The sequence below is a fragment of the Pleurodeles waltl genome, chromosome 11 (genome assembly GCF_031143425.1).
Source record: "Pleurodeles waltl isolate 20211129_DDA chromosome 11, aPleWal1.hap1.20221129, whole genome shotgun sequence".
NCBI lineage: Eukaryota > Metazoa > Chordata > Amphibia > Caudata > Salamandridae > Pleurodeles > Pleurodeles waltl.
Genome location: NC_090450.1, coordinates 233,187,489 through 233,212,959, shown reverse-complemented (window position 1 = coordinate 233,212,959; position 25,471 = coordinate 233,187,489). Strand labels below are relative to the sequence as shown.

Here is a 25,471-nt window from a genome sequence, read left to right as displayed (position 1 = left end):
CAGATTTCTGTGAATGCATGAATTCTCCTATAGAGAGGCCAACAAGACTACAAAGATGTAAATCTCCACCAAACCAGGGACCTTCCTCTTGGCTATATGACATAAATGCTTCTTTGTTTGGTGGGGATATACTCATATTCCTCGGCACGAAGAATGTGCCACTAAACCGATCAGGAAACGCATTGGGGTCCCTCTGGTAAGCTATCATCCTGGCAAAAGGTGGGAAGACCTTTGCAAAATACTAAGTTGGACAGGGTGAGGCCAAGGGGGCAGAGCTTCCAGGTGCTCTGCACATTTGCATGCTTGCAGCAATTTAAAGGGAGAAAAATGGACTCTGCTCTAACCAGGAGAGGATAAGAAAGAATCCACTCGGCACATACAGATTGTTTACTACTCTATGAAAGATGTATTCACCCTCATGAAGGATTTCGGATCTTTTTCAATTTGGAATCGCAGAGTAAATACACTTGCTTTGCCAAGTCCAGGAGTTAGAACATTTCTCCTTTTCAGAAGTGGAGCTTTAACTGGGGCATCTGCTATATTCATATTTGAAAGTGCTTCCTGTTGAGGAATAATTTCTGTGAAATGAGCATCATGGCCTGAACAGAAACTCACCTGCTCGTTTATCCAACAAAAGTCCACAGTTTTGCACAAAATGTCTATCCAACTGGAGTACTTTATACTCATTAATTACTAAGGGCAACCTTGTTGGGTCAATGGCCAGTGTACTGAAGGAGGGCTGTGCGGCACCTCCCCTGGCCATTTTCGCCCCCGGGGACCACTATTAAATAATGGTGGGGCGCATGCCCCCCCACATCCCTGGGCCCATTTTGGCTCCAGGGACCCCCATCCACCAGTGTGCAATGCGGCCACTGGGGGGGCCTCAAGGCCCCCTTGGTCTCAGCTGGCTCCTGCGGGAGCAAGCATTGCTTTGGCGCATTGGGTTAACATGCAGCTCCCTGTCTGCAAAAACAATTGTTTCATCTATTTCCCTGGCTCTTCCAGCGGGCAAGAGCACTTTGAGAGCTCTCGCTGGAAGCAGAGTGTCTGCTCTAACTTGGTGGAGAAGGAGCAGTTATTGGCTCCATGAGGGGGGCTGCATGGCCACCTTCCAACGTTTAACTTCGCCGCAGGGAGGTGGTGGTCTCTTGGTCCCTGCGATGGATCCCCTTCATCAGTGGTTCCCAACCTTTTGATTTCTGTGGACCCCCACTTTAACATTAATGGAACCCAGGGACCACTACTGAATCTTCATGGGAATCCGGGGGCCCCCGCCTGAGTCATTACTTGAAGCTGGGGACCTAATTTTTCAATATTTGTTAATATTTTTTAATTTTCTAAGCTCTCGCCCCCTGAGAAGGCTTTGCGGACCCCCAGGGGTCCCCGGACCACAGGTTGGGAACCACTGCCCTTCATTATTTTGGTTTCCAGCCCTAGGGAGATGGCGGGCCCGGGGGGCTGGAGGAGGATCTCCCCTTATATAAAATATAGATTTTGGCCCGGGGAGGGTGGCTGCGTGCCCCCGCACATTTTTGGCTAATCGTCCCAGGGAGGTGGTGGTTTCCCGGGGCTAATATAAGCCCTCGAGGGGGGCCAGTGTGCCCTCCACTTTTTTCAATCCACCAATTTCCCCAGGACATGGCCAAATAAAAGAAAAGGGCAGGAGACCACTCTTCTTTAAAAAAAAAAAAAAAAAAAAAAAAAAAAACACCTCATAAAAAACAAAAAAGAAAAAAAAAACATGGATCCGGATCTGTGGATTTTTCCGAGAATTTTTTATTTTTTTTAATGCTTTTTAGCCCTGGCGGGGTCCGTAATGGACCCCTAGACCAAGGCTAGGGGCTTGTGTTGACCCTATCCTGGCCCCTTTTCTTTTTTAATTAAAGGTTTTGTGGGACTTGTCTCAAGCCGAGTCCCAAGATGGCTGCCAACACTTCCATGTTGAAGTGCTATCAGCCAATCTATATTTTTAAATCTCTAATTTCTCCAAAACTACTAAACAGATTTACATCAAATCATAAAAAGCATGTTTTCGAGACCAAAAGCTAGCTTTCTGCAAAATTTGAGGTAATTCTGCCAAGCTGTTCAGGCTGTAGTCATGTTCGTAATTCCTATGGGAAAATGCATGGGGAAAACGTGTTTTGGGACCCCCCTTTTTCTCTACCCTTGCTTGACGGGTCACCCCAAGACTTTCAAGACAGCAGAAGTTGGCCCCGGCCTCTCTAGGTGTCAGAATAGGTGTGAGTGTGTGTATCTGGGTGTGAGAGTGGCAATGAAAGTGTCTGTCTGGGAGTGAGTGCATATATCTATGTTTTAGTGGGTGAGTCAGAGTGTGCACGGGTCTGTGAGTGGGTGCACGAGGCGGCCAGTGGGTCTGCGTAACTGTCTGAGTGGGTCTGTGATTGGGTGCGCAAATGTCTGAGTGAGTGTGTGAGTCAGAGAAATTGATTGAGAGACAGAGAGAGAAAGAGAGAAAGTGAGAGGGAGAGAGATAGCGAGATTTTTAGGCTTTGATGTTATATACTTCGAATGAGATATTACTGCACAATTTAAATTAAAAAATGTGTCTGTCATTTTTAAATAATTCAAATAATTTGTACTTAAAAACGGAAGGCAGCATGTCAGGCTGGACTCTTACCCTGAATGCTCAGTGTAAAAGTCTATTAACTTCACACTGAGCTATGGCTTTCTTTTTTTTCAAATATAATTTTAGCCCTTTATGGGCTATCTGGGACCACGAGGGAGCCCTCAAAGGCTCCTCTGTGGTACCAACATATATATATAATTTTTTTTTAATCCGGCTTTCCGTGTGGTGCCATTGCTTCAGCAAGCAAGGAGCTTCTTTAACAGCAGTTCCCTGCTTGCTGAAGCATTTCATCTCTGTTCCCTGCACGCGTGCAGGGGACAGAGATGAAAGCTCCACTGTTTGACAGTGGGATCGCATTACAGGCGTCCCCAGGGCCATCAGTGACTCCAAGAGGGAGGGCTGCATACACCCCCTCAAACATGAAGATAGTCCCGGGAAACGGACCCCCTTTGCCCCGGGGAGGTGGTGGTCCCTGGATCGCAGGGGGCCGCAGGCCTCCCTGCATAGATTATATTCATAGCCCGGGGATGTGGTAGTGCCTGGGGAGCAGGGGGCCGCGCCACCCCCACATATTTCAGCAAAAATCACCCCGGGGAGGTGGTAGTCCTCAGGCTGCAGGCCCCCCGCATAGATTATATTTAAAGCTCCAGGGAGGTGGTGGTCCCTGGGGTGCGCTGTGCTGATACCATGGGCTCCCTGCATATATATCAGCAAATTCGCCCGGGGGGCTGGTGTCCCCAGGGCTGTGGGGGTGCCAGGAGGCTGACTCATACAAAATTATCAATGCCCCCGGGACCTGGCCCAAATGGGGGAGCCCGCACTTGTTTTTATAAACATTATTTTGCCACAAATTTGCGAATATGAGGCAAACCTTTTTTTTAAAATGCTTTACTGCTCTGGGGGAGTACCTCTGGGATCCCCCCACAAGAACTAAGGAGTCAAGGTGTCTCTATCCTGGCCCCCTTCCCTCCCCCTTTTTTTTTTTCTTTAATAACTGTTTTTTTGGGACTCAACTCAAGCAGACTCCCAAATGGCTGCCAACACTTCCTGGTTTGAAGCGTTGGCAGCCAATCTGAGCTGTGCATTTCCCTGCACAAGCTTGTCTCTGTTCGCGAATACTTCGCGGTCAGAGATATACAAATTGGAATTTCCCTAAATTTCTTAAAAACTACTAAACAGATTTACACCAAATGAGTGAAAGCACAATCTGCATACCCAAAGCTAGCTTTATGGCAAATTTGGTTTAATTCCCTATAAACGTGTTCATAGCTCCTATAGGAATAAACATGGGCAATGCAGCTTTTATGACCCCCTCTTTTTCCTCGGTCTCCTCTTGACGGATCAATCCAAAACTTTCCATGCACGACAAGAATCACAAGAACAGTCTCTATTTTATTTATCTGTCACATAATGGAAATATTATCATAACTTATCTACAAGTGCTTCACTATTAAAATACTGACAAAATAAAAATTCAGTAAAAATGGATATAAAAATACTCAGATCAATTAGCTTAAAGTACAGCAACACATGAATGTCTAAATTTATAAAATAAAACCTTAAATCTCAATATATTAATTCCCTTATCCATGTATAGCCCATCTATGTCCTTGTGTACTTAAATACTTATTACTTTACTCCTAGTGTAGAAGAAAAAACAAATGACTCTCTCCAATGAACTACTCTATATCTCACTCTATACCTCTATCAATATATCCTCTACCACCACTCTCGGACTCATCTCAAACCTCATTCTACTATTATGATCTCCAATACAACCCTTTATAGACCATTCCCTCTATCCCTCCTTGGATAGCCCCAAACCTAATTTTACAACAATAATCTCCCAAACACCCCTTTCTAAATTGTCCCCTCCTCCATCTCTCATTTTACTCATCTCAAGCCTCATCGTATTACTATGAGCTCCCACATAACACTTTCTAGACTCTTCACTCTTCTAGCCCTCCAGTATGCTATTTAGATCCAACTAACAGACTCGCATGTCCACCGCTCAAACTGACTCATATTTCCTTATACTAATCACCACTAATACTTTTTGGACTCTGCAGTAGCGGGCTATTGGCCAAAAAGCACTTAAATGCCTCATCAGGGGTTGTAAGTTTTATTTATATAAAGATATATATATATATACATACATATATATATACATACATACATACATACACGCACACACACACGTACAATTCTAGCCACTGGCATTAGTACCAAGTGAGGTGCTAAGCACAACTTCAAAAGGCAGCTAAAACACCGTAACATAACACGCATCTTCTCTCAACCTCCATCAGGAGTTGCCAAGTTTGAACTTCATAGTTTTCAAAGCAAAGTATTCTGCACTGCTCCATAGAAAAGCACATTCACAATGTAATCAGCAAACACTCAACATTATGATCTTCTTTGAGCACATTTCAAGGAGCGCCACATCTAATAATATGTAAACAATCCTTTTTTACCCAGCCATACATTTGAAATCAACTTGTGGCAGAATGCATCACATCTAATTATATTAAAACAGTCATTGTTTACTTAGCCATACATCTGCAAATAACTTGTTGCCGAATTAACTTGCAGAAAGACATCTATTTTTGCTCAAGAAGATTCTTAAAAATTAGATTTGGCCACTATTATCCCAGTGCAAAAATAAACTACTGGTCAAAATATATGGATATCCTTAAAACAAACCGACAATAAATGTTGGCAGGCTGCAGATATATTTTAGGCCATTTCTGCCCCCCTGGGGGCAGATAGGCCTATTGTTATTAGGCCGATCTGCCCCTGGGGGTGCAGAAACCTCTAGGCGCCAGGGCAAATTTTTTTTGGGGTGTTTTTTTTTTGGTTTGTTTGTTTTTTTAGAGACGGGGAGCAACTTCTTAGGCAAGGGTCGCTCCCTTGGAGGGGCAAATTGTATTTAGGCCATTTCTGCCCGCTTTGGGGGCAGATCGGCCGATTTTAGGTCAATCTGCCCCCAAGGGGGGCAGAAACCACTAGGCACCAGGGCTAATTTTGTTTGTGTTTTTTTTTTGTTTGTTTGATTTTTTTTTAGAGATGGAGAGCGACCAATTGTATTTAGACCATTTCTGCCCCCTTTGGGGCAAATCAGCTGATTTTTGGTGAATCTGCCCCCAAGGGGGGGGCAGAAACCACTAGGCACTGGGGATCTTTCTTTTTGTGCCGTCACGCAAGGGGAGTGACCCTGTAGGCAAGGGTCGGGCATATTTATTTTAGGCCATTTTTGCCCCCCCCTGGGGCCGGCTGAGCTAGAGGCCAAAATCCACATGTAGGCACTTTGCAAAAACACCTCTGTTTTCTGTGAAAAAATGTGATGTGTCCACGTTGTGTTTTGGGCCATTTCCTTTCGTGGGCACTAGGCCTACCCACACCAGTGAGGTATAATTTTTATCGGGAGACTTGGGGGAACGCTGGGTGGAAGGACATTTGTGGCTCCTCTCAGATTCCAGTACTTTCTGTCACCGAAATGAGAGGAAAAAGAGTTTTTTTGGCCACATTTTGAGGTTTGCAAAGGATTCAGGGTAACAGAACCTGGTCAGAGCCCCACAAGTCACCCCATCTTGGATTCCCCTAGGTGTCTAGTTGTCAGAAATGTGCTGGTTTGCTAGGTTTCCCCAGGTGCCGGCTGAGCTAGAGGCCAAAATCCACAGTTAGGCACTCTTTTCTGTGAAAAAATGTGATGTGTCTGTGTTGTGTTTTGGGCCATTTCCTTTCGTGGGCGCTAGGCCTACCCACACAAGTGAGGTACCATTTTTATCGGGAGACTTGGGGGAACGCTGGGTGGAAGGAAATTTGTGGCTCCTCTCTGATTCCAGAACTTTTTCACCAAAATGTGAGGAAAATGTGTTTTTTTAGCCACATTTTGAGGTTTGCAAAGGATTCTGGGTAACATTTATTTTAGGCCATTTCTGCCCCCCCTGGGGCCGGCTGAGCTAGAGGCCAAAATCATCAGGTAGGCACTTTGCAAAAAACACCTCTGTTTTCTGTGAAAAAATGTGATGTGTCCACGTTGTGTTTTGGGCCATTTCCTTTTGTGGGCGCTAGGCCTACCCACACAAGTGAGGTACCATTTTTATCGGGAGACTTGGGGGAACGCTGGGTGGAAGGAAATTTGTGGCTCCTCTCAGATTCCAGAACTTTGTGTCACCGAAATGTGAGGAAAATGTGTTTTTTTAGCCACATTTTGAGGTTTGCAAAGGATTCTGGGTAACAGAACCTGGTCAGAGCCCCACAAGTCACCCCATCTTGGATTTCCCTAGGTCTCTAGTTTTAAAAAATGTACAGGTTTGGTAGGTTTCCCTAAGTGCCGGCTGAGATAGAGGCCTAAATCTACAGGTAGGCACTTTGCAAAAAAACACCTCTGTGTTCTGTCAAAAAATGGGATGTGTCCACGTTGTGTTTTGGGGCATTTCCTGTCGCGGGCGCTAGGCCTACCCACACAAGTGAGGTATCATTCTTATCGGGAGACTTGGGGGAACATAGAATAGCAAAACAAGTGTTATTGCCCCTTGTCTTTCTCTGCAATTTTTCCTTACAAATATAAGAGAGTGTGTAAAAAAGACGTCTATTTGAGAAATGCCCTGTAATTCACATGCTAGTATGGGAACCCCGGAATTCAGAGATGTGCAAATAACCGCTGCTCCTCAACACCTTATCTTGTGCCCATTTTGGAAATACAAAGGTATTCTTGATAGCTATTTTTTACTCTTTATATTCCAGCACATGAATTGCTGTATACCCGGTATAGAATGAAAACCCAAGGCAGGGTGCAGGTCATTTATTGGCTCTGGGTACCTAGAGTTCTTGATGAACCAACAAGCCCTATATATCCCCGCAACCAGAAGAGTCCAGCAGACTTAACGGTATATTGCTGTAAAAAATCTGACATTGCAGGAAAAAGTTACAGAGTAAAACGTAGAGAAAAATTGCAGATTTTGTCACCTCAATTTCAATATTTTGTCTTCAGTTGTTATTTTCTGTAGGAAACCCTTGTAGGATCTACACAAATTACCCCTTGCTGAATTCAGAATTTTGTCTACGTTTCAGAAATGTTTCGGTTTCTGGGATCCAGCATTGGTTTCATGCCCATTTCTGTCACTGACTGGAAGGAGACTGAAAGCACAAAAATATCGGACAAATGGGGTATGTACGAGTAAAATGGCAAAATTGTGTTGAAAAATTGGGTTTTCTGATTCAAGTCTGCCTGTTCCTGAAAGCGGGGAAGCTGGTGATTTTAGCACTGCAAACCCTTTGTTGATGCCATTTTCAGGGGAAAAAACACAAGCCTTCTTCTGCAGCCCCTTTTTCCCATTTCTTTAAAAAAAACGAAATTTTCACTATATTTTGGCTAATTTCTTGGCCTCCTTATGGGGAACCCACAAAGTCTGGGTACCTCTAGAATCCCTAGGATGTTGGAAAAAAAGGACTCACATTTGGCGTGGGTAGCTTATGTGAACAAAAAGTTATGAGGGCCTAAGCGCGAACTTCCCCAAATAGCCAAAAAAAAGGCTCGGCACAGGAGGGGAAAAGGCCTGGCAGCGAAGGTGTTAAAGATGTTGTGCAGCAGCATGGGCTGTGCAGCACGGCTCAAAGTAAATAAAAACTATGGTGTGGCTAGCATCGACCCCGCAATTGTGCTTTGGTTTTATTTACTTTGAGTCATGTTGCAGTGCAGCCCGCACTGCTATGCAATAGGTCTAAACCCCTTCGCTGCCAGGTCTTTTCCCCTCCTGTGCCTATGCCTTTTTTTTTGCTATTTGCTGTGGTCTTCAATTAGGCCGTCATAACTTTCTGTCCACATAAGCTCCCCACGCCAAATTTGTGTTCCTATTCCCCCCCCCCAACATCCTAGGGACAGATATGGGTCTGAAACCAATACTGGATCTTGGGCAGCTAAACATTTCTGAAGATTAGACAAAAATCTGAATTCAGCAAGGGGTCATTTATGCATATCCTTCAAGGTTTTCCTACAGAAAGTAACAGCTAAAATAAAAATATATTAAAATTGAAGTAAAAAAAAGCAATTTCTGTCCACGTTTTTTTCTATAACTTTTTCCAGCTGGGCCAGTTTTTTGAAAGCAATATACTGTTACGTCTGCTGGACTCTTCTGGTTGCGGGGATATCTAGGGCTTGTAGATTCATCAAGAACCCTGGGTACCCAGAGCCAATAAAGGAGCTGAACCTTGCAATGGGTTTTCATAGTATACGGGGTATACATCAATTCATTTGGTGAAATATAAAGAGTGAAAAATAGGTATCAAGGAAACTTTTGTATTTACGAAATGGGCACAAGATAAGGTGTTGAGAAGCAGTGGTTATTTTCACATCTCTTAATTCAAGGGTCCCATACTAGCATGTGAATTACAGGGCATTTCTCAAATAGTCATCTTTTTCACACACTGTCTTACATTTGAAAGGAAAAAATGTAGAGAAAGACAAGTGGCAAAAACACTTGTTATTTTATTCTATGTTCCCCCAAGTCTCCCGATAAAAACGGTACCTCACTCTTGTTGGTATGCCTAGTGTCCATGACAGGAAATGCCCCAAAACACAACACAACATAGATACATCACATTGTCCTAAAGAAAACTGACATGTTTTTTGCAAAGTGCCTAGCTATGGATTTTGGCCTCCAGCTCATTCGGCACCTCAGAATACCTAGCAAACCTGGACATTTCTGAAAATTAGACACCTAAGTGAACCCAGGATGGGATAACTTGTGGTGCTCTCACCAGGTTCTGTTACCCAGAATCCTTTGCAAACCTCAAAATTAGGCAAAAAACAATTTCCTCACATTTCGGTGCTGCAAAGTTTTGGAATCTGAGGGGTACCACGAACTTCCTTCCACCCAGCATTCCCCCAGGTCTCCCGATAAAAATGGTACCTCACTTCTGTGGATAGGCCTAGTGCCAGCGACAGGAAATGCCCCAAAACACTAAGTGGACACATCAAAATTATCAAATACAAAACTACCTGTTTTGGTGTGGGGGGGCACCTGCGTTTTTGGTCCTGGGTTCAGCAGCCATCTAGGGAAACCTACCAAACGTAGACATCTCCGAAAACTAGACACCTGAGGGAGTCCAGGGAGGTGTGACTTGCGTCCACAGTGCTTTCTTACCCAGAATCCTCAATAAACCTCATATTTAGCTAAAAAAAAAAAAAAAAACATTTTTCCCACATTTCTGTGTGCGATCACCGCACCAGCACAAATGTCCTACCACCCAACGTTCCCCTCAGTCTCCTGATAAAAATTATACCTCACTTGTGTAGGTGGGCCAAGTGCCTGTGACAAGGAAGAGCCAAAAACATGTCGAAATTGAGGGGGAACCAAAGCGGGTCCAAAAGGGCAGTTTGAAAAAAAAAAACGTTTTAGGCTGACAAGTGGAGCCGAATATTTATCATTATAGAGGAGAAAATGCAGGGCAGTAGGAATTTTGTGGATTCCTGCAGATTCCGGATGGTTCCATCACAAAATGTGGGGGAAATGTGTGATTTCAACCAAAGTTCGAGGGTTGCAGGGCATTGTTGGTAGGAAAATTCTGCAGGGTGCATGTGAAGCACACAACCCTGGACTCAATCAGATGTTTAGTTTTCAGATGTGTCTAGCTCTCGTAGATTTTTCTACATGGCAGCGTCCCAAAGTCCAAAAAGTGCAGCTCTCACCATTCCAAGTGGGACGATTTTGAGAGTTAGATAAGCTCTTGTGGCCCAAATGTAAAACCAAAACCGAAAATAATTAAATGTCCTCTTGCTTGCCGTTGGGCTAAGATCTTTTAGGGCGTCGGGGGGAGAACTGAAAGACTTTTATACCAGTTAGTTGGGGTGGGGCATAACCATGCCCATACTGGTTGGTAGCCTCCACCCCACTATTTTTTAAAAAGAATCCCTGGCATCTAGTAGGCTTTCTGCCCTCCCCCCTCCTGTGAGTGGATCCGCAGTAATTGCCCCATCTGCCCACCTGTGGGCAGAACAACTTTGTCCCCATTTATTGGGCTTGGGGGTATGCCCATACCCCCACCCTCTTTTTTCGAAAAAAAGTTCTTCCCTGGTCTCTGGTGGGCTTTCTGCCCCCCTTGGGGGCAGTTGGGACTTACAAAAATAGGGCGATCTGCCCCCAAGGGGAGCAGAAATGGCTAACAGCAATGAGCCCCATGGGGAGCGACACTTGCCCAAGAGACTGCTCCCCAAATAAAATACACACACACTAAACCCTGGTGCCGAGGTGGTTTCTGCACCCCTGGGGCAGATCAGCCTAATAGAACTAGGCCAATCTGCCCCCAAGGAGGGCAGAAGTGGCCTAAAATGAATTTGCCCCCAGGGGAGTGACCCTTGCCTAAGCTCCCCATCGGTAAAAAATAATAAATAAAAAAATCCCTGGTGTCTAGTGTCTAGTGGTTCTAGTGGTTCCTGCTAAATAAAAACAGGGCGATCTTTCCCCAACGGGCAGAAATGGCCTAAATACAATTTGCCTCCCCAGGGGAGCAACACTTGTCTAAGGGGTAGCTCCCCTCCTGTAAAAAATGTTTTTCAATTTATCCCTGGTGCCTAGTGGCTGCTGCCTCTGGGGGGGCAGATCTGCCCCAGGAGGGTGGGCGGGGGGGAAGGACTAATTAAACACAACCCCCCAGGGAGCAACCCATGCCAAAGGGGCCACTTCCCATATACATAACCACAAACAAAACAAAAATCCCTGTTGTCTAGTGGGCATTTCTGCAGCCCGATTGCTTTACGATCAGGCTGCAGAAACGCCATGAGAGTAATGAAAGGAAAGGCCTTCCCTTTCCTTTCATGCCTCTCTGCCTGTCCCCAGCCCCTGATCGGAAGAGAAATGCTTTAATTTCTCTTCCGATCGCGCTGCAAATGGGGCGACCTCGGAAGTCACTGGGTGGGCAGGGGTGGAAGGGGAAGGGATTCCCCTCCTATCCCTGCGCTGGGCTCCCCCGTGCTCTAGTGCCAGGACACAATGGTACAAGAGCACTGTGCAGTGGGATGTAACCATTACGTCCGCGGCACACAAGTGGTTAAAATTCCATGCGGTGGGCTGAGGGTGGCAAGCAACAAAAGGGAGGATGGTGAGGAAAAAGAATGTGTAGCCGGATGAGGGCGCCGTGGGTTAAAGACATTGATGGCGGGTATGTTTTAAAAGAACGGACGGTGAGAAGAGGACAGGGGCGAGGACAGATGGCACAGAAAGCGGAAGGAAGGCTGAGGGGATGCAGACACCACAAAAAGCAGGGGTGAAGGATAGGAACTGCAGATACATGTACTCTTTAAGAGTGCATGGCAAAAAGTAATAAAGAGTAATTGCAAGAGCCTGCGGCCAGTGGAAGAACACAGGAAGCTGTATTTGGTCCATGTTCCACAGCTGGGATGGAGACTCAAAGCCCAGGATGAAACTGGAGGCGAGGAGGAGGCAATGATCAATAGGAAGAAAGGAAACTAGAGAATGAGAGCTAACTAATAGTAACTAAGCGGCAAGCTCTTAGCCCCTTTTAAACCTAAAAAGACTCCTGCAAAGCTGCCACATTACTGAAAAACTGTGCCTATATCTCACACTGCTAATTGCTTCATCCCATAATACGATAACTGCACCTTGGTGGGCCTCACACACAACATGGAAACACTTCCCCACAGGATCAAAACAAAGACAACACACTTCCTCCCAGACACCTGTAGTGAATCCTAGTTTGCTTTAATGGGATTCCGGAGCTAGCTTAGCCTTTGGCTTGCAGATTGTGCCCCAGTCTCCTACTGACTTTTACCCTACTTAGCTTGCTCTGTTTTAGCGCATTTATTTAATTAAATCTTTTAAGATGGCTGCCTTATTTTTAGTTAGGCCCATGATTTAGTTTTGCGTTATCAGTGCCACTGTGCTAAGGCATCAATATCAATCGACAAAGATAAACAAACTGTAGGTGTTCACATTAGGTACGTTCCCTCATCATGCTTTCGAGGGAATTGTTTATACAAATTACCGTCCCAAGCATGTCTTGTTATCTATTTTTTTGTGAACAGATCTACATCAGGGGTCCATGCAGATCTGTATAAATACTCCTCACGTAAACAGATAGAGAGATTCCGACCAGATGCCAGCGCTGCTATCTATGCTGCACGTCACCTTGATGCTGACCCAGTCTTCGTGTCCCTACGGAGTCTGAGCTAGAGAACTCTTTCCAAGGTAACAAGGGTTGGGGGCTCTTCTCATGGACATGGCATTGGCAGATTAGGTTTAACATACCTAAGTCTCTTTTAGGTTAGAGGTTAGGCTCATTATGTTAGGGTATTAGGACATATCTCATACTTTGTCATTCCATGTTATTGTAAGATGGTGGGGGTCTTTGTATTAATAACTTGTCTTTACCATTCTGTTTCTTGCAATGTTCATTATCCTAATCATTGCAGCCCGTGCAACTTATCGCAAATTGCAGTTTTGCTAAATAAAACCTATTAAAACTTTACTGCATCTTCTTCATTGCCTGTGTTTAATTGAGACATGGGGGGTCATTCCGACCCCGGCGGGCGCCGCCCGCTGGGCGGAGACCGCCAGAAGACCGCACCGCGGTCAAATGACCGCAGCGGTCATTCTGACTTTCCCGCTGGGCGGGCGGGTGACCGCCAAAAGGCCGCCCGCCCGCCCAGCGGGAAAGCCCCAGCAACGATGAAGCCGGCTCCGAATGGAGCCGGCGGAGTTGCTGGTGTGCGACGGGTGCAGTGGCACCCGGCGCGATTTTCAGTGTCTGCTAGGCAGACACTGAAAATCATTATGGGGCCCTGTTAGGGGGCCCCTGCACTGCCCATGCCTGTGGCATGGGCAGTGCAGGGGCCCCCAGGGGCCCCACGACACCCGTTCCCGCCATCCTGTTCCTGGCGGTTTTTACCGCCAGGACCAGGATAGCGGGAAGGGGGTCGGAATCCCCATGGCGGTGCTGCGAGCAGCGCCGCCATGGAGGATTCTTTTGGGCAGGGGTAAACCGGCGGGAAACCGCCGGTTGCCCTTTTCTGACCGCAGCTTTACTGCCACGGTCAGAATTGCCCATGAAGCACCGCCAGCCTGTTGGCGGTGCTTCCTCCGTCCCCGGCCCTGTCGGTCCATGACCGCCAGGGTCGGAATGACCCCCATGGTGTTTATATAAGAAAGGGGTAATCTCTCCCGAGATGGTCGCACTCTTGAGTCCATGCGTAAAGGCTGCCACAAATCACCTTTTACTGTTTGGGTTTTTTGGTGAGGTGCTGATTGTAAGCTGGGAGGGTCGGGACGACAGTTGCGACTTGTTGTAGGACTGGCATAGTCGTCTACAAACATAAGTACTGTCATCCTTAAACCAGCAGTCTTGCCTAGAGCAAGAGTCAAACTTTCACACGGACCCACTTACGATGGTGTTTAGGCACTAATTTACGGATACTCCAACTATCACTGTCTCACATACAACAGGTACCCTAAGTACCATTATACAGAGAAGTCCATGGTCTTGGGGAAGAGACTCCTCAGCTGAACAAGGAGCACCTAATTAGGCTGTAGGTTATTCGAGCTCAAACTCATAAAAGGACTTTGCTCCCCATTTGGTGTTCTATCTCTTATACCCATTTTACAATATGGCTAACACCATAGACATTCCTGAGAATTCTAGACAAGCATTAACACTACACCTAATAGCGCATGGCTTAAAAGATGAGGGTGGGGGGTGTCATATGTATAGTAGAAGCTAGTGAAGCGTACCACAGAAACATTCTACTCTTGGGTCACCTTTCCTGAGGAAGACCAAAGATCATTTACATTCCCCATATACAGAATGCAAATGTACCTCAACAGTACCAAGCATAGCAGTATCTTGAGATTCCGATTACTTATCAAGAACATCAGGACTGGTTTAATGGCACCCTACCACATGTAATACAACCCGTGAAATTAGGTCCCTTAGGTAATGATGGACTAACGTGGCTTTTGTTTGCCACACACACACACCTCACCCAGGTATACAAAATATACAGACAGCAGACCTGCAAAACTTACACCTTGAACGAGTAACACTTTACAGATGACTTGTTCAGTTCGTAATGTGAACTTTGAACACTACGCCTGCGCGTCCGGCACCACCAGCCCCTGCTAGATATCAATTGGCTGGGGATTAATCCACAAACAGTACATACTATCATGGGTAAGATACCCAAAGAATGAGAGAAAATACCGTTCTGGATAGCCCAGAAAACAAATCAGCTGAACATAGAATTCTCACAATATGCAGTCTTCACTGCAATTTATACTATCACACATGATACCCAAACACTTGCCAATTTGCCGGAAGTGTTAAAACAGATACAGAATGAGTACGGGGCTGCACCAGCCCTAGATTTGGGGATGAAATTAAGACCTAACTTTGATGAAGTCTCCTCAATAATACTTAGTAATTTCTAAGGAGAAGCGGTAGCACTGGGTATACGCCAGCGCCTCCAAGAGATTACACATTTGGACCGGGAGAAAGAGCTACAGAAAATTATTTCCCACACCTTTACCAGTATAGGACGGGATAGTTTGGGAGCCAAGCTGAAGAAGCTCGAATTACAGAGTACCACCCCTAAGGAAGGTACTAAACAAGCACAGCAGCGCTAAGAAGCGCTGGGATAATCAAAAACAGTTTAAAGATAGACAAAATCAGAGAGCAGATTCTCCACACCCGGAGAACTCCGATAGGAGCTACACTCTCAGAAATAGAGAAAATATAAAAGATCCTGACAGTTATACTGATTCACGTGCTTCTCATTCCTTTCAGATTGCACTGGACAGACATAGCGAGAGAGGAGGCCATCCTGATTATAGTCCTGAATACGTGAAACAGAAGAAAGACTAACCGCAGTCTTCAGACAAAAAAAGAAGAAAAGTCCCCACAACAAAAGCCACAGTTTAAAAAGAAAAAGGTGGCAGCACGGTCAAAAATGGCAGTACACTTGAGAACATTGCTGAAGAACAAGACGTGGGCAGTGACACTGTTAGACAGCGCAGCGGAGGTCACGACATGTCACCAGAGTTTAAAAGATATCTGGATGCGACAGCAACTAGCAATTTGATTGCAGTTGGGACTGTGGATGGGTGCGTACTCCCACCCAACAGGGTTTAAGATTTAAATTCCAAATTGAGGGAGAAGTAGAGCGCACCACTGCTGTGATATTTGGGATAAACTTAGTTGTGATATCCTGCTGGCCAAAAGGGACTGGTCACCTGAGCACATCTGTAAGCTCCCACATGGGGAAAATTTCATTTTGCCTTCTTTCTCTGATCTTGTTCCAGAAGCGGTAAACAAGCCTACGCTGTCAACTAGGCTTTAGCGCAGGCACCTGCGTTGTACCGCAATTATGTAGGTTGGGACAAGGATTCTCCTTGTTATGTAATACCCATCAGGTCTACACCCCAACCTCAGCCACAATATCCTGTTAAACACGAAGCAAAAGCTCCAGTGAGGGCGATCCTCACTCAGCTTGAGTACCAGGGAGTAATTGAGCCCTGTGTCTGTGCAATGAATAACCTGTTAGTCCCCATTGCAAAACCAGACCATTCCTACAGAACAGTCTTAGATTACAGACACTTAAACAGTAATACACATACATACGCTATACAAAATTCACATAGAAAAGCACTAATTAACAACATACTGTGCAAAAAATACAAAACAACATTGGACATTTCCAACGAGTTCTTCTGCCAAAACTTAGCACACGAAATTCGGGACCACAGTGCATTCTCATTTGGCTCACAAAATGCTTTTGCCGTTTGCCCCAAGGCTACGAGAACAGCCCAGGGCTGTTCTCAGCCCATGTAACATCAATATTACAGGATATTGATTCTGAGGTGTTGTCCTACATGGATGACATCTATCTCACAGAGGACGACCTCAACATTCATCTTGCCAGGGTAGACTGGATTGTTTTGGGATTCGCAGCCCTCAGCTATAAATTTAATTTTAGAAGAACTAAAATAGCCTTTCTCACCATACTGTCCCTGGGATACGAGCTTTCAAACGAGGGGAAGAGCGTGGCCCGCACTTTCTAAAGAAATATGCAGAACTTCACCCACCTAATACTCAAGAAACTACAGTCTTGACTTAGTTTCTTCAACTTTGGCAGAACTTACATTCCTGACTATGCACAACGTATCAAGCCACTCTATGCCTTAATACACCCTGATTTTTCTAGCAGACACTGGGCAGTTGAACACACACACATCCTTAGGGAATTGCAACAGGACATGCTGGAAGCAAAACACTTGCACACACGTGACAACAAAACAAATTTGGTCATCAGAATAATTGCTGGTGCCACTAGGTTCACTTTAGTCACTTTTAATGAAGGGGATACAGTACCCATAGCATCTAAATCGCATTTATACTCAAATGCAGAACAACATTTTGCACCCACAGGAAAAAATTCTAACTGCAGTTCAGATGGCTGTCATTAAGGAGAGGCCACTTGCCCAAGGGAAACGCATCATTGCCATTACCCCGGTGCCAGCCTTAGAGGCTGTCACCAAAGCAAGTGTTCCTAATGCTAAAGCATTACATCCACGCTGGACTCAGTGGGCAACCTCCCTGGCTGCCACCGATGTTGAAAATATCTTTGATCCAAAACTTCAGACGCAAGAATTTCTCCAATACAAACAGGAGTACCCCGCTCCTCTAGATATTTGCCACTTGACAGGTACCATACTGTCATTTACACTGATGGTTCAGCACAACCAGCTGTAGGTACAAAACATCAATAATCAGCCACGTGCATGGCTGTGAGCAGGGTGATGAAAGATGGAATCTTCCACCCTCACAATACCTACACAGACCTTAGGGAACTGCACAGTTCAGTTGGCTGAACTCAAAGCCCTTATTCTAGTGCTAGAACACACAGAGCCAGGATTGCTGGCTTTAATTGCCTGTGACTCATACTACTGCATCTGGTCCTACAATGATTATCTCAATCACTGGAAGCTAAACTGGTTTAGAGGCTCCAAAGGGAACACCATAAAACACAAAACATTGTGGTGGAGGGTGGTTGATCTTAAGGATAAGCTACTGTGTGTCCATGTAGTACATACACTGGGCCACCAACGTGTAGGAGTACACGTTATCAGCAATACTTCGGCTGATGAAGCAGCCAAATCTGCAGTAGCTACAGCTTCTGTGACTGCAGCGACTCGTTCACAGACGAGATTGAATGATGAAATTCCCACTGCCGTGAAAGCTTCAGCTGAAGGCAAGTCTCTCCCAAAAGCATACCCTACAAAATATTCTTACCACATCAGTGCACAGAATGTTGTTTATGCAACACTTCCTGGGGTTGGAGATCGAGCGATCCCCAACGCAGACCAAACACTAGATCTAATAAAAGCAGTGCATGACGTGTCGCTTCTGCTCTTGCTGTTATCTCACCCACAGTAACACTCTTACGAAAACGCTTCTGGTGGCCAGGTCTATACAAACAGACAAAACAATACGTCCTTTGTAGTGACATTTGCCAGCAAATCAAGGGCTCAAACATCAAACGCCCACCGCAGACATCCCTCTTAGTGTCCAGCAGGCCACTACAATGTGTGTACCTGGACCATTGCGGTCCACTCCAACCGGATGGTGCATACAAATACATTTTATTCACTGTAGATTCTTGTTCTAGATTCCTATGGGTAAGGCATCAGCAGTCGGCTGACGTTCTAACTGTTATAAAAGACTTGCTGATCTTTGTCGGTACATATCCGGTTGCAGCATTCCATTCGGACCAGGGCCCTGCATTTGGCTCTAAGGCATTAAGAGACACCATCGGGACAAAGGGTGTTCATCTCCATTACTCCTCACCATACAATCCAGAGGGAAATTTGGATGTGGAGAGGCGGAACCGTGATCTAAAGCAGTCCTTAACAGCTAGAGTATTAGGTTCTGGCCGAGCCTGGCTTCATCACCTATATGGGGTCCAGAGAGGACTGAATAATCTGCCAAGAGGGTCCTTAGGGGAACACACTCCCTATGAGGTTCTCTTTGGGATACCTATGTATGTCCCAGATCTTGATGGCCCTGGTTTGGTGGCAGCAGACACACCTTTTGATATAAATGAACGTCTCACTGTTTTACAGGAGCTTCAGCAATTTTGTGATGAAAAATCATCCGCCAGTTCTGCCACCTTAGGAACAAGGGATTTACCAACAACTTCCACTGGCTGGATTCCTAAAGTCAGGGATCTGGTTTGTGAGAAGATCGCTGTGAAGAAGGAATTCGGACCCAGTTCTGGGAGTACAAGGTACTAGACCTGTCATCTTACCACCATTGCTTGTTTTCTACAACTACAATACATACACTGACGACACCATCTACTATAAGCCTCCACACGAGGTGGATCCAGCCACAGCTGATGCACCAGCTCCTGCGTTTGCAGAGACTGCCTCTGGTTACTTCATCGACATTGATGACTTTTCTTCAGACTTACCCACTCCAGTAATTGAAAATGTTTCAAAGACATATAAGTTGTACCTATGGCTTAAAAATAACTATTTAATTCACCCATGGAAATAATTACGGTTCTGCTTGACATTTTTTTGCATTGTTTCCATAGATTGGTTTCGTGACTGTTTTCTTTTTGATCATAAATGGTCATTACCTTCCTGAACGCTCCTGTGTTGCACCTGTGGAGGAGGTCTTAACTCCATATCATTCCTCACATAAGGTCCGAAGGGACTTGTCCCTGGTGAACATTTCAGCTGTACCAATTCCTGATAGGATTGTGTGGGACAATGTTCCATTTGATATATACATGCCTACTGAGGTCCTTCAAATTCCATATTTCTTCAAACTCTCTCTGATTGATGTAATTACATCAGGTGTTGTATCTGATGATTGGGATGTCCAGACAGTTTATTCTATGTTAACTGAAACGAAGGACTATTCAGTGTTTATCCTCCTCGGTGCCTGGGACGAGCTGGTCTTGTCCAGGGCACACGGATGAGACCAGCTCGCCCTGCACTCCCCCCATGGGCCTCCCACCCACCCCCCCAAGTCGAGGATGGACGGGGAATCCCTTCCCCTTCCACCCCCAACCTCCCCCTCGGCAATCTGATGAAGTTGGCGCGCTGGAAGCCATTTGCTTCCAGCGTGAGGGGAGAGAGGATGTCCCTTAAGGTAAGTCCTTCTCCTGGGGGGTTTTGAGGGGGGGAAAACAGACACAGGGGGAAAGGAATAAGTGTTTCCTTTCCCCTGTGCCTGTTTTCAGTGGATTCCTGGTCTGCGATCGTGGACCAGGAATCCCCACTAGGCACCAGGGATTTAGTTTCACTTTTATTTTTGGGAGCGACCCCTTGGGCAAGGGTCGATCCCATGGGGGTATATTACTTATCCTATTTCGTGCCCCCCCGCCCCCCCCCGGGGGCAGATCGGCCGTTTTTTTTTTACCGATCTACCCCTGGGGTGGGGCCAAAACCACTAGATGCCCAGGGATTTTGTTTTCCATAAGTTTTTGGGCAGTGACCCCTTAGGCAAGGGTTACTGCCCCGGGGGCACTAATTGTTTTATATGTTTTGCCCCCCCCCTCCGGGGCTAGATTGGCCATGTTTTTGGACGATCTCGCCCCCGGGGGGGGGGTCGAAACCCACTAGGCGCCAGGGATTAAGTGGTATGTGTATGTGTTTTGTGCGTTTGGGGGCACCCCTTGGGCAACGGTAGCCCCCCCCCAAAGGGGGAAAATTAGTATTGGCCATTTCTGCCCCCCTTGGGGGCAGATGGGACTATTTTTATTTAGACCCATCTGCTGGGGCAGAAACCACCAATACGCCAGGGATTTTTTTTTTGGTCCCTTTTTTTTTGTTTTGTCCTGGGGTTGCCCCCTTCTGCCCCCCTTGGAAAGGGTCACCCCCCCCCCCGAAGGGAGCACAGAGCTGCTGGCCATTTTTGCACCCCTTGGGGGCATATTGGCCTATTTTTTAGGCCCATCTGCCCCCAAGGGGGCCAGAATCCACTTAGGCACCAGGGATCTTGTGTATGTGTGTGTTTTGTGTCAGTGGGGGGCGGCCCCTTTGGAAAGCGTCGTTCCCCAAAGGGGGGCAGATTACTGATGACCATTTCTGCTCCCCTTGGGGGCAGATCAGGCTATTTTTTAGGCCTATCTGCCCCCAGGGGAGCAGAAGCCACCAAGACATGAGGGATTTTTTTTTTTTTGCTCCCCTTAGTTTTTTTGTGCTGGGGGTGCCCCTTTTTGGCAAGGGTCGCCTGCCCCAAACAGGGTACAGAGCTGAGCTGTTGGTCATTTCTGTCCCCCTTGGGGCAGATCGGCCAATTTTTTTTCCGCCCATCTGCCCTCACTTAGGCACCAGAGATCCTGTGTGTGTATGTGAGTGTGTGTGTGTTTTGTGTGGGGGGCGCCACCTTTGGCAAGGGATGCCCCCCAAAAGGGGGCTCATTACTGATAGCCATTTCTGCCCACCTTGGAGGAAGATCGGCCTTTTTTTTTTTTTTAGCCCATCTGCCCCAAAGGGGGCGGAAGACTCCAAGATGTCAGATGAATTTTTTTTGGTTCCCTTTGTTTTTTTGTGTGCTGGGGTTGCCCCCTTTGACAAGGGTTGCCCCCGAAGGGGGCACAGAGCTGTTGGCCATTTCTGCCCCTCTTGGGGACAGATTGGCCTATTATTTTAGGCCCATCTGCCCCCAAGGGGGGTAGAAGCCACTTAGGCACCAGGGACAATTTCTAAGTTCTTGGTGGAGGGGTGTTTGTCAACTGGCGAAGTATTTGTATTTGTGATTATAACAGTTTATTTCTTCTTTTTGTTCTAGTTCAAAGCTTCTGCTTCCTTTGCTGTGGATCCTTGCGGTTTTGGCAGTAGTTGTCCTGTGGTCTGCATAGTTGCATGTTTTAGGTAAGTGAAAGCAATTTACTCCAAAGGAGTATTGTTGACATGCATGAACTACATGTTTGTAGGTGGTGTACTAAATGCAGTATTGTGTGTGAAATTGTGCTTAGATTTGAGCACAATGATATTTGTGTTGTCATTTGTCTAATTTTCTTTTTTCTTTTTAGTGGGATATCATTGGTGATTGCTGTGTCTGTGCAGAGTAGTTACTGGTGAGTAGCTTTTCCAGGCAAGTGAGTGGTATAGTTTTTTACTACATAACTCTTTGTGATAAAGCTACCCTTTGTTTATTACTTATTTTTGGGCTGGTTGTTGTTGGCAATCCATTTGTTGTTAGTGAGGATCATGGCTAGCTGCAGAGTGACCACTCAGCAGGTTGTTGGCATGCTTTTTGAGTCATCTTCAGACCATGATTACAAGACTGACTCTGCATCTGTGGCAGAGGAGGAAGTGAGAGATTCTGGCAGTGAGTTTTCTGTCCGAGAGGATTCTCCTGATGAGAAAGCCACACTCAGTGCAGATGAAGGGCCTGTTTTAGAGGAGGACATTGATGTCCCAAGGGTGCAGAAGCCTGGGGCTGAAGGGTTTCCCATTAGAAGACCTGACACCTGGATTGCCCCAAACATGGAGCAGCCACAGTTACCTGCATTTACTGGTCTCCCAGGGTGTAGAGTCAATACGGAAACTTTTTGCCTGTCAATTTCTTTCACTTGTTTATGGACGATGTATTTTGGGAAGAGATTGTGGAGCAGACTAATTTGTATGCGGAGCAATATTTGAGGGACAACGATGCCAGACTTAGGCTTCAGTCTGGAGCTACTCAGTGGGTTTCCATATATCTGGAAGAGATAAAAATGTTTTTAGGTTTGACTTTTTTGATGGGTTGATAAGGAAGCCGTCACTGGCTTCTTATTGGTCTACTAGTCCCTTGATGGCAACGGCTATATTTCCTGCAACTGTGACACGTAATCGCTATTTGCATCTTCTTCGTATGCTGCATTTGGTAGACAATGCTTTAGCCTTGCCACAAGATCACCCTGGTTGTGACCGTCTTTTTTAAGATTGGGCCTGTCCTTGATCATTTTGTAGATCGGTTTTCAGAGGTCTATGTTCCAGACAAAGAGATAAGTGTGGACGAGTCTTTGGTCCTCAAGGGGCGTTTAGTTTTTAAGCAGTACATTCCTAGTAAGAGGGCACGGTATGGGATTAAATTGTATATGCTGTCAGAAAGCAGTACAGGATACGTGTATAATTTCCGGGTCTACACTGGTAGGGATTCGAGTATTGACACTCCTGGTTGTCCGGCCACTTTTGAAGTTAGCGAAAAAATTGTGTGGGAACTTGGTAGACGACTGTTTAACAAAGGTCACCATTTGTACGTAGATAATTTCTACACTGGAGTGCAGTTGTTCAAGGAGTTGTTGAGAGTGGACACTGTTGCTTGTGGCACAATCCGTTCTAAGCGGAAAGGCTATCCAAGGGAGCTTGTCTGTAAAAACACTTGAGAGGGGACAGTGCAGTGCCTTGCGGAATAATGAGCTGCTAGCTCTGAAATTTTCAGACGGGGGGATGTGTACATGCTACCTGCCATCCATGATGAGAGTACTTCCCCTGTGACTGTTTGGGGTCAGGTTGCCGAAGTGCACAAACCTGCGTGCATTTTGGACTACAATAGGCACAAGGGTGGTGTTGATAGAGTAGATCAGAGGTTGGAACCTTACACTGCTCTTCGTAAGTCTTACTTGTGGTATAAGAAGTTGGCCCTACATTTATTTTACTTGGCAACTTGTAATGCTTTTATTGTGTTCAAGGATTGTTCACCTGAGTCAAGGATGATATTTCTTAAATTTCGGGAGTCAGTGATAGAGAGCCTTATTGTGCTGGAATAGGCAAGAGTTCCTAGAGTAGCAGTGGTGGAGGATGTGGCTAGATTGAAAGATCGCCAATTTCCAGATCACATTCCTCCCACTCCCAAAAAAGACTTGCCCACTAAGAAATGTAGAGTATGTGCCAGAAGAGGTATCCAGAGGGAGATCCGGATGTACTGCCCCGACTGCCCTTCAAAGCCTGGGCTGTGTGTAGCCGGCTGTTTCAGAAATTACCACACTAAGAAACTTTTTGGGGAAATACCGTGAGCGTAAACTGCCTATTTTATGTTTTCATATGTTCAGCTTCACGGTTGGCATTACTGTCATGTATTTAGTTAGAGCTTTTGTGTTTGTAGTTTTGTACTTATTTTATAATTAGTTAGGGGTTTCTTTGTTGTTTGTAAACAAAAAAAAAGCAATGGCGGTGTGTGTGGGGTGGCGCTTGGTTGGCGGTGTGCTCGGGGTGGCGCTTGGCTGACGGTGGGCGTGGGGTGGCGCTTGGCTGGCGGTGTGCATGGGGTGGCGCTCAGCTGGCGGTGTGCGTGGGGTGGCGCTTGGCTGGCACTGCCAGCTAAACGTCAGTCCACACAGTCCCATCAGGTAGTGTGGCTGCTGTATCCGGCATGTTGGCGTATGTAAGCGATGGGCCCTTGAGTGGCACTGTCTGTCAATGCGAGTGTTGTAATGTGCTGGGCCCGTGGTTGGCAGCGTGAATGGTCTTGTGCATGTCATGTATGAAAGGTGCCTGAATGGACTGTGAGTTATTGGTTCAGGTTTTTGGACTTTCAGTTTTTAACAGTGCGTTTCACTTCTGTGAAATCTCTTGTTAATAAAATTTGATCTACTGAACCATCACTCACCCTTGTGCCAAATCCAACCAGTATGTGTGGTACAAATGACAAAACCTGCTCCGTTGTAATCAGGCGTCGCAGCACACTTGTGACACGCTAGGTGTCTCAGGTGGGACCCCGATGATGAAGCATGCCACCAACTTGGTTGGTGGGTGAGGGGTCTTTTTCTCATAACCTAAGTGCATTTCTTTTCACAATTTTAGTGTTTGGCACATCACGGCCGTACGTAGACACATCAAAATGATATCTTGCAAAACTCCCTTTGCCTGGGGGGAAGGGGCACCTATGTTTTTGGTCCTGGGTGCAGCCTTTATCTAGGGAAACCTACCAAACCCAGACATATTTTAAAAACTAGACACCCCAAGGAGTCCAGGGAGGTGTGGCTTGCATGGATCCCCCAACATTTTCTTACTCTGACTCCTCTGCAAACCTCAAAATTTGCCTAAAAAAGCATATTTTCCTGACTTTTCTTAGCAGGGCCACCGCTCCAGCACAAACTTTCTACTCCCCAGCGTTCCCCTCAGTTTCCCAAGTAAAATGACACTTCACTTGTGTGGGTCCCCAAAGCAGAGTCAGCCTAAAGATGTATAAAAGAAGAATATGTGCTTATCAACTCACTGTGCTATCCCCTCAATCTCTACAAGTTTTTGGCCTTTTTCTGTTGCAGGCACCAGGCCCACTCACACAAGTGAGGCATCATTTTTATCGGGAGACTTGGGGGAACGCTGGGTGGAAGGAAATTTGTGGCTCCTCTCAGATTCCAGAACTCTGTCACCGAAATGTGAGGAAAAAGTGTTTTTTAGCCATATTTAGAGGTTTGCAAAGGATTCTGGGTAACAGAACTTGGTGAGAGCCCCACAAGTCACCCCATCTTGGATTCCCCTAGGTCTCTAGTTTTCAAAAATGCACAGGTTTGGTAGGTTTCCCTAGGTGCCGGCTGAGCTAGAGTCCAAAACCCACAGGTAGGCACTTTGTAAAAAACACCTCTGTTTTCTGTGGAAAAATGTGATGTATCCACATTGTGTTTTGGGGCATTGCCTGTTGCGGGCACTAGGCCTACCCACACAAGTGAGGTACCATTTTTATTGGGAGACTTGGGGAAACATGGAATAGCAAAACAAGTGTTATTGCCCCTTGTCTTTCTCTACATTTTTTCCTTTAAAAAAAAGAGAGTTTGCACAAAAGATGTTTATTTGAGAAATGCCCTGTAATTCACATGCTAGCATGGGCACCCCGGAATTCAGAGATGTGCAAATAACTACTGCTCCTCAACAC

General features: G+C 46.0%; 1 protein-coding gene across 1 annotated transcript in view; it reads right to left on the bottom strand.

Moving 5' to 3' along the window:
* LOC138265607 (2-acylglycerol O-acyltransferase 1-like) overlaps nt 1-25,471 on the bottom strand; it is a 270,106-nt gene that overhangs the window by 229,305 nt on the left and 15,330 nt on the right. The window lies entirely within an intron of this gene.